Source organism: Pan paniscus, chromosome 1 (assembly GCF_029289425.2).
Source record: "Pan paniscus chromosome 1, NHGRI_mPanPan1-v2.0_pri, whole genome shotgun sequence".
Taxonomy (NCBI): Eukaryota; Metazoa; Chordata; class Mammalia; order Primates; family Hominidae; genus Pan; species Pan paniscus.
In genome coordinates, this window is record NC_073249.2 from 182,126,038 (window position 1) to 182,134,489 (window position 8,452).

Sequence of the window (8,452 nt, forward strand, 5' to 3'; positions counted from 1 at the left end):
TTTTATTTTTATTTTTATTTTTGAGACAGGGCCTTGCTCTGTCACCCAGGCTGGAGTGCAGTGGCACAATCATAACTTACTGCAGCCTCAATCGCCTGGGCTCGAGTGATCCTCCCACCTCAGCCTCCTGAGTAGCTGGGACTACAGGTGCATGCCACCATGCCCACCTAATTTTTATTTTTATATTTGTTTATTTTTTGTAGAGGTGGGGTCTTGCTTTGTTGCCCAGGCTGGTGTCAAACTCCTGGGCTCAAGCAATCCTCCTGCCTCGGCCTCCCAAAGTACTGGGATTACAGGTGTGAGCCACCAGGCCAGGCTTTGATGTGAGATTTTTAAAAGTACAAATCTGACAGATTTCACTGCTTCAAACTCTTCAGTGGTTCCTTACTACCTGAGGATAAAGCTTCAAACATTTCAGGCCAAAGAATTTCCATCTAAATTCGGCCCCAGGTGAAACCTGACACCCCACCCCACCCCTTGCCTCAACCCATGCTGCTGCTGCTTCTAAATCAGGAAGGGGGCTGCCCACTATCCTACACCTCAAACACCATTCTCTAAATCCCTACTACTGTTCCTGAACCCTTCCTCCTCCTCTGAGGTCAGGCCATCTGTCTTTCCCTCTCTACCTTGCCGCAGTGCTGATCAATGACTTTGACACGTTAAGCCTTCCTGTTTACTCAAGAGCCACTAGGCAATTTCAACATCAGTGTGCTCCATCTTTGTAATTTGGGTGGCTAGCAGGGTCTCTGGTAAAACACAGGCACTCAATAAGTGTTATTTAAACTGACATCCAACACACTGTGCTCAGAATGTGCACTTTAATTTCCTTAGCTCTGCACATTAGTTAATTAAACAGATTCCCAGGTGCCAACTCTGAGCCAAGCACTGGGCTTGGGATTGGTTAACGTGACAAACATAGACCTTGCCCTCGGGTGCTTACAGACTGGCAGGGCAGAGAGACAAGCAAAAAGGTGATTTTAATGAACAGTGGAGAGCGCTCTGATGGGATATATCCCAGGTTCTGTTGGCGCACAGAGAAGAGACATGGAATGCAGACTCCAGCGACCTCCAGCTTTCACCTCCAACCAACACAGCTTTCATACCCAAGACCCACACCCCAAATCTGTGACTGGCTAGCACCATCCCACCTATGAAGTCTACAATTCCAAGCTCCTTACCTTCCCACCTCTTCCATCTATTCTCAGAAGGCCTACTTTTGGGTTTAACAAAGAAAGTTATAGGCCATTAGGTAAGAATGTCATCATACTCCTCTTCTTTCTTCATCTCTATCCACATCCATCCTTCTCCTCTCCTTCTCTAGCCATCTACCAGAGCTCTGCATCCATCCACCCTGCCTTCTCAGGGCCCTCATTCTACTCATTACTCCTGCCTCCCTTGTATCCTTAACCCCTCTATTTAGGCATTTTTCTTGTTAGCCTTGATTTTTACCTATCTTTATTATTATTTATTTATCAATGTATTTATTCGAGATAGGGGCTCACTCTTGTCACTCAGGCTGGAGTGCACAGCACCGTCATAGCTCAATGCAGTCTTGAACTCCCGGGCTCAAGCGATCCTCCTGCCTCAGCCTCCTGAGTAGCTAGGACTACGGGTGTGCACCACCATGCCTGGCTAACTTAAAAAAATTTTTTAGAAATGGAGCCTCACGGCCGGGCGCAGTGGCTCACGCTTGTAATCCCAGCACTTTGGGAGGCTGAGGCAGACAGATCACGAGGTCAGGAGATCGAGACCATCCTGGCCAACACGGTGAAACCCCCTCTCTACTAAAAAATACAAAAAGTTAGCCGGGCATGGTGGTGGACGCCTGTAGTCCCAGCTACTCGGGAGGCTGAGGCAGGAGAATGGCGTGAACCCAGGAGGTGGAGCTTGCAGTGAGCCAAGATCACGCCACTACACTCCAGCCTGGGTGACAGAGTGAGACTCCGTCTCAAAAAAAAAAAAAAAAAAAAAAGGGGATCGGAAGGGGGCAAATTGGAGGTGGGGGCACCAGTTAGGAAGTCATTCCTACGGCCTTGACAAAGATGCTGATGATATTAGGGTTGGAGAGAAGTAGAAATGTCACACCATTTGAAGAAACAGGGCCTGGTGACTGACTGGCTGTGGAAGATAAAAGACGGGGAGGAATCAAGGAGGATGCCTGGATAACTTTGCTTCCAACTTCACAGAGAATATAGGGGCCATCAAGCGCAACCCTCTCCTCTTAAGATCATCATATCAGCACCCACCCTCTCCGTGTGCACTAGGTTCTACTCCTATCTTCAATCTTCCCATCTTCCCTGACTCCTCTTAAACACTTGCTCAATCCCCACCAACCCAAATAAATATACAAACAAAGCCATCTCCTAACTACTTTTTCCGTAAGCTTCTACCCTTCCTACTTGCTTCACCCCCAGATTTCTCCATTAGCTCACTGTGGCCTACTGGATAAAGTCTAAACCCAATATGGCACTCAAGGCCCTTCAAAACTTGGCCCCAGCTGGGCGCAGTGGCTTACGCCAATAATCCCAGCACTTTGGGAAGCTGAAGCGGTGGATCATGAGGTCAGGAGTTCGAGACTAGCCTGGCCAACATAGTGAAACCCCGTCTCTACTAAAAATACAAAAATTAGCTGGGTGTGGTGGCACGCACCTGTAGTCCCAGCTACTCGGGAGAATCACTTGAACCTGGGAGGCTGAGGCTGCAGTGAGCCGAGACCGTGCCATTGAACTCCAGCCTGGGTGACAGAGTGTCTCAAAACAACAAACAAACAAACAAACAAACTTGGCCCCAATCTAACTTCATCTCTAGTCACTTCCACATTACAACAACCTTGCACTCTCAACTCCCCAGGCCCTTCCAGGGCCCTCTGCATCTCAGTGTTGCTCTGCCATCAGGAATGGCCAGGTTCCTTTTTGCCCTTTGGCAAACTCCCTGGGACAACTAGGGGTTTGCAGCTCTGGTCCCATCCATGCCACCTCTTCCTCTACTATGCTTTAAAACTTACCCATCCTTCTCACTAGAGTGTGAGTTCCTCAAGGGCAGGGGTTGGTCTTCCCTGTCTCTGTGTCCCTAGGGCCTGGCATAATGCCTGGCACAAAATAGATGTTGAATAAATGCTCGCTGAGTGAATGTGTGAAGAAATCAGCCAGCTCCTGTTGAGATGATTATATCTGAATGTCCATGATATGCAGGTCCATAAAACTACCAACTTCCCAAAGCTGCCATGTGCGGAGTGGCAGAATCTCCATCCAAGAAGGCCAGTGCAAAGTCTATGAGGTGTTTTACAGCTATGACAGGAAACAGCAATGTCAGCAGCGGTGTCATCTTTGGACACTAAGGACAGGGATTCAGTGCCATGAACGGTCAGTTAAATTGTAATTGGAGTGAACTGTTCTTCTGTAAACCATAATGTTATTTAGCTGCAGCCAAATGGCATTCAAGAAGGGGAGAAATTTTTTTTGAAATGTCAAAGAAATTATTTCCAATTTGGTGCTCACAACCAGAGACTCTAATGATCAGTGGAAATGAGAAGCAAACAAATTAGCACTAATGGAAAATGGCTTTTGGAAAAGAAGATTTAATTTATAGTCAACTGATCATGGCATGCAGCATGCAGTAAAAGTCAGCTTCACCAGCTTGATCATAAGAACTGGAGCACACATGGAATGCCAGAGAAAAATATATGTATGCCATCATGCTTATTGGGATCTCTCTGTAAGTGGCAGCCAATTAAAATAGTCATTATTTTACCTCAGAGAGAAAATGGTGCGAAAAATCAAGCACGCGAAATTAAAAATCCCGATTAGGAACCTCGGTCCAAATTGGTTTGTTTGTGGCCTTCTAACCTTGGCAAAGTCTTCTGCAAGGATAACAGACCTACTTTGTCTTCAGCCCAGAGTGGACTCTTTGTTTTTAATTTCCTCTCCATCTTCAGAGGTGATTAATAAATCTGGACTCATCCACAAATCATTTCTATAGTGGCCAAATGGTTCTTCTTCATGCAGGGAAACTAAAATCACACAATCTCAAAAGCCTCAGCTCTCATGCTAAGCCAAAGGTCCTTGGCAACAAGCGAAGGGGAGGTATTAAAAATCAAGAGGTCAATAGGTCTTGTTTCTAAATAAAATTTCCCAGAGGGCTTCCCCACCCCCTGGCAAATCAAAAGACACCTTCTGAAAGCAAAGAGGCCTCCAAGGCATGGGTTGCCAGCCTGGCTCACTGTCCCCACATGGCCTCGGAGACAACAAGCGAGTCACTGCCTCCTATTCCTGTAGGTTTCACATGTAGAATGAGACAGGCCTTCTCCTTGGGCTCCCATCCCTGACTCCTAACTCTCAGTTCTCCATTCAGAGATAGGGAGAGAGAAACATTATCTCCTCAAACTTCCAAACAAGGTGTCCTTATTTCTCTCCCAGGGGCATATGCACTCCAATTTGTCACTTCCTTCTCATGGACCCTCTTCTGCTCCCCAGTCATACCCTGACAGATACCCCTACCCCTGCTACTCATCACTTCCTGGTAGACTCCATCTGCCCCTACCTTTTCCTCACATCTGTCCATTTTCTCCATCCTCTTCCCACAAGAACTCCTTTCCCCCATCTCCTTCCTATGAAATCCTCTGCCTTCATCTTCTCCCCACTTGCCCTCATTCCTACCCACAGCCCCCACTCTTCTTCTCCCCAGACTCACTTCTGCCTCCAACACTGCTCCACAGACCTGCCCTCATCCTCTCTCCACAACATGTAACTGGCGAGGTCAACCACACTCTCCTTGCCCCTTCACTGCTCTATGCTTCATCTTCCTCGACCCATTTCCCAGCCTTCCTTCCCTTCCCAACCTTTTTACTCTGCTCTTGAAAACCCTTCTTCCCAATCAGCTAAGTCTCCTCCATCCTCAGCCTCTCCAGTCACCTGCCCACCTCCAGCCTGCATCCAAAGCTGGCTCTACCCCAGGGCTCCCCTTCTGCATGGCCCTCCTGGTAGAATCTGTTTAGACTCTTACACCCCCAGGATTTCAGGTTTAGGAGGGGGCCTCATGTCTCCTTGCCAAAGCCCAACTCAGTTCCTTATTCCACCTCCTTCTTGTAAAAGCCCTTACTACTTCAAGGGTCATACCATTTAGCTGTCTCAGCCTTTGCCCCTCCTCATGCTGTCACCTAGAGACTCCAGAAAAACCTGCTCTGCCCATCAGAGACCGGTACCTAGCTCACGGGCATCCTCTTCCCTTCCCTCCCCTCAAGTCTTTCTATCATCCAGGGGGAGTTCAGTGGCCACATCAGCATCCTGACTGTCTCCTGTACTCCACTTTGGCCACTGACTCCCACGGCCACACAGTGGACCTTGTCATCACCGGAAACTACTCAAACTTCATTCTTCCACTTTCTGATCACAACTCTCTCATTCAATGATCTCAGATATGGATTCTCTGACTTCACTGGGACCTCTAGTCCATACATTTTTTTTCACTCTCCTATCCAGTTTAGATACTAAGGCCCTTCATTTCAATCACTGTTTTGCCACAATCTTCAACTTCCTTGTCCTTTGTCCTTCCATTGTATCCGCCTGGTAAAACCCAAACCTAGATCAATTAAACTAACCTCTGTGTACCCACCTCTAGGTGGCTGAATGTTGTTGAGGGAAAAATGCATATTACACAACCTTGCAGACTGCTGCTTCCGAAAATTAATGGTCACTAACCTCGACAGGGCCATGATAACTGCCCAGAAATCTGTTTGCTACCTTAGTCATCTCACTGCCACTCTCCAGTGCTGCTATTTTAATCTTTCTCTGCTCTTTTCAATCTCGCACACCATCTCCAATCCCACTCTCACTGGCTGATATAATGTTCTTATTTGACAGAGAAAATGGAAACCATCAAAGAATTCCCTCAACTTCCTGTCACCAAACCCACCAATTAACCTCAACGTAATGCTTCCCTTCTGCCACAAAACAAATGTTCCTCCACCCTTCTAAGTGAATTTCTTCACCAACACTTTGGTGAAGTCTTTTTTTCAGGGGCACCATTCTCAGTTATCTTCTTTCCCTTATAGTTTTATCTTTTTCCCCTTTGCTGGATCCACACCAACATTTCTTCCATTCGAATAAAACCTGTGTTTCCTTCCAGATATTGCCTTCTTTTTTCTTCTCCTAAATAGCCAAGCTTTCTGAAAATGTATCTTACATGAATCTTCACTTCCTCAATCCCATCTGCTTCTCAAACCACTGTAATTTGACCTCTGCTCCCATCACTCCATTGAAACTGCACTTGTAAAGGTCACCAACAACTTCCTTGTTTCTAAATCCAGTGGATTCTTTCAGGCCTTATTTTACTTGATTAGTCATAAGCCTTCAACACTTTCCTTCCTTGGCTTCTGAAACACCACATACTACTACTGATCTTCTCACCATTTTGGACACTTCATCTTGATTACCTTTGCAGGTTCGTCCACCTTTGCCAGACCCTCAAACTTGGGTGTTTCTCAGGGCTCTGTCCTAGGTCTCTTCTGACTCTACACTTACTCCCTGGGCAAGCTCAACAAATCTATTGGTGTGGCTGGCATCTATAAGGCCCCATAGACTCCCACACTGCAACTTCCAGTTAGACTTATCTGGCGAACTCCAGTTAGGCATATCCAATGGCCTTCTGGATACCTCCACTTGGATGTTCCATTGGCACCCCAAGCTCACCGTGCCCAGAACTGACCCTCTCCTAAAAACCCCTGCTTCCTCTCCTTCCTGTTTGCCCAAACCAGGAATCTAGAAGTCATCCTTCATTTCCCTTACTTCCCCCACACCCAATTAGTAACCAAGTCCATTTTTTTCTAGCTATAAGTGTCTAAGGAATTCATCCTGCCCTTTCCATTTCAGCTGCCACTCCATGCTTTATGCCACCATAATCCTTCCCCACTACTGAAACAACCTCCTAACTGGTCTCCCTCCTTCTCCCAATCCTCAATCCAGTTCCTGCACTAATCTTTCTTTTTTTTTGAGACAGAGTCGCGCTCTGTCACCCAGGCTGGAGTGCAGTGGAGCAATCTCGGCTCACTGCCACCTCTGCCTCCCAGGTTCAAGCCATTCTCCTGCCTCAGCCTCCCAAGTAGCTGGGATTACAGGTGTGCGCCACCATGCCTGGCTAATTTTTGTATTTTTAGTAGAGATGGGGTTTCGCCATGTTGGCCAGGCTGGTCTCGAACTCCTGACCTGAAGTGATACGCCCGCCTCAGCCTCCCAAAGTGCTGGGATTACCGGGTTGAGACACCACACTGGGCTCTTTGTTTTGTTTTTTGAGACAGGGTCTCACTCTGTCACCCAGGCTGGAGTGCAGTGGCACAATCATGGCTCACTGCAGCTTTGACCTCCTGACTCAAGTGATCCTCCCACCTCAGCTTTCCAAGTAGCTGGGACTTCAGGCATGCACTACCATGCCTGGCTAATTTTTAAAATTTTAATTTTGTAGAGATGAAGGTCTCACTATGTTGTCCAGGCTGGTCTTGAACTCCTTCAAGCCATTCTCCCGTCTCGGCCTTCCAAAGTGCTGGGATTACGAGTTTGAGCCACCGCGCCTGGCATGCAAAGAGTCTTTCCCCCTCCCTATCTCTAAAAGTCTTTCAAGGCCCAGCTCAAGAGCCAACCCCACTGCCATAAATGCCCCTTCTCTGATTCTGAGCTCCTCAAATCCTTACTCTTCTGTAGTATTTATCTCACACGCAGAATCAGAGTTGCTTCATGCATGGTTTCTCTCCCTCTCCCGTTAAGACATGGGAGAGGGAGGGCCAAAAGCTTGATCCTCACTAGGGCCTAAGGAACCTTATTTAGCCCACCCAGTCTCTGGCACATAGTATGTAAATATGCTGGCACATAGTATGACACATAGTAGGTAAATATAGATAAATGCAAGAAAGTTGCACTCCCAGCTCCTCAGTGGGCCCTATCAACAGGGCATTCTCTAAAGTCATCAACTGAAGACTGCTTCCCATCCACCCACCCATCCATTCATCCATCCAGAATATGCCTCAACCCCACTGGGTGGAGGTTGGGTCGGCACGCGCCCCCTAGGCCGTTTTGTACGGTTTTATACCTCCAGCCCTCGCAGTTGCGGCTGGTAGAGGATGGCAGAGGTAGGTAGACGATGCAAGTCAAAGGGCACACGCTTCCGCCGCGTAGGATAGGACTCTGTTCGGACAAGTGACCCTGCCCATTCCCAGAATACAGCAACTCTTCAGCCGCCTCTCACCTACATGAGAGGGTGGGGACTCTTCCTGACCGGCGCCCCGGCTGACCAATACCTGATCCAGATCAAGCGAATTAGCCAATGGCTGCGGGTCAATAATAGGGGCGGGGCATGGTTGCTAGGGCCGAGCTAGTGGGGTGAGGCGAGAGGCTCTGGAAGAGACTCGGTGGTTGCTAAGGCGGGAGGTCACAGAGCGCGGCGCAGGGATTGGGCCGTGTTGGGG

The 8,452-nt window shown here is 48.0% G+C and overlaps 1 protein-coding gene across 10 annotated transcripts in view; it reads right to left on the bottom strand.

Moving 5' to 3' along the window:
- Positions 1-8,358, bottom strand: part of ARMH1 (armadillo like helical domain containing 1) — a 51,306-nt gene extending 42,948 nt beyond the window's left edge. For 4 of the 10 annotated variants that reach the window (XM_008965273.5, XM_034963384.3, XM_008965275.5 and 1 more), the window contains exon 1: positions 8,077-8,241. The gene's annotated coding sequence lies outside the window, so the exon portion shown is untranslated. Of the gene's footprint in view, positions 1-8,076 lie in introns of all 10 variants that reach the window. The other 6 variants (XM_008965277.5, XM_034963416.3, XM_055093943.2 and 3 more) reach the window with 6 other exon arrangements.
- Positions 8,359-8,452: the final 94 nt, after the last annotated feature.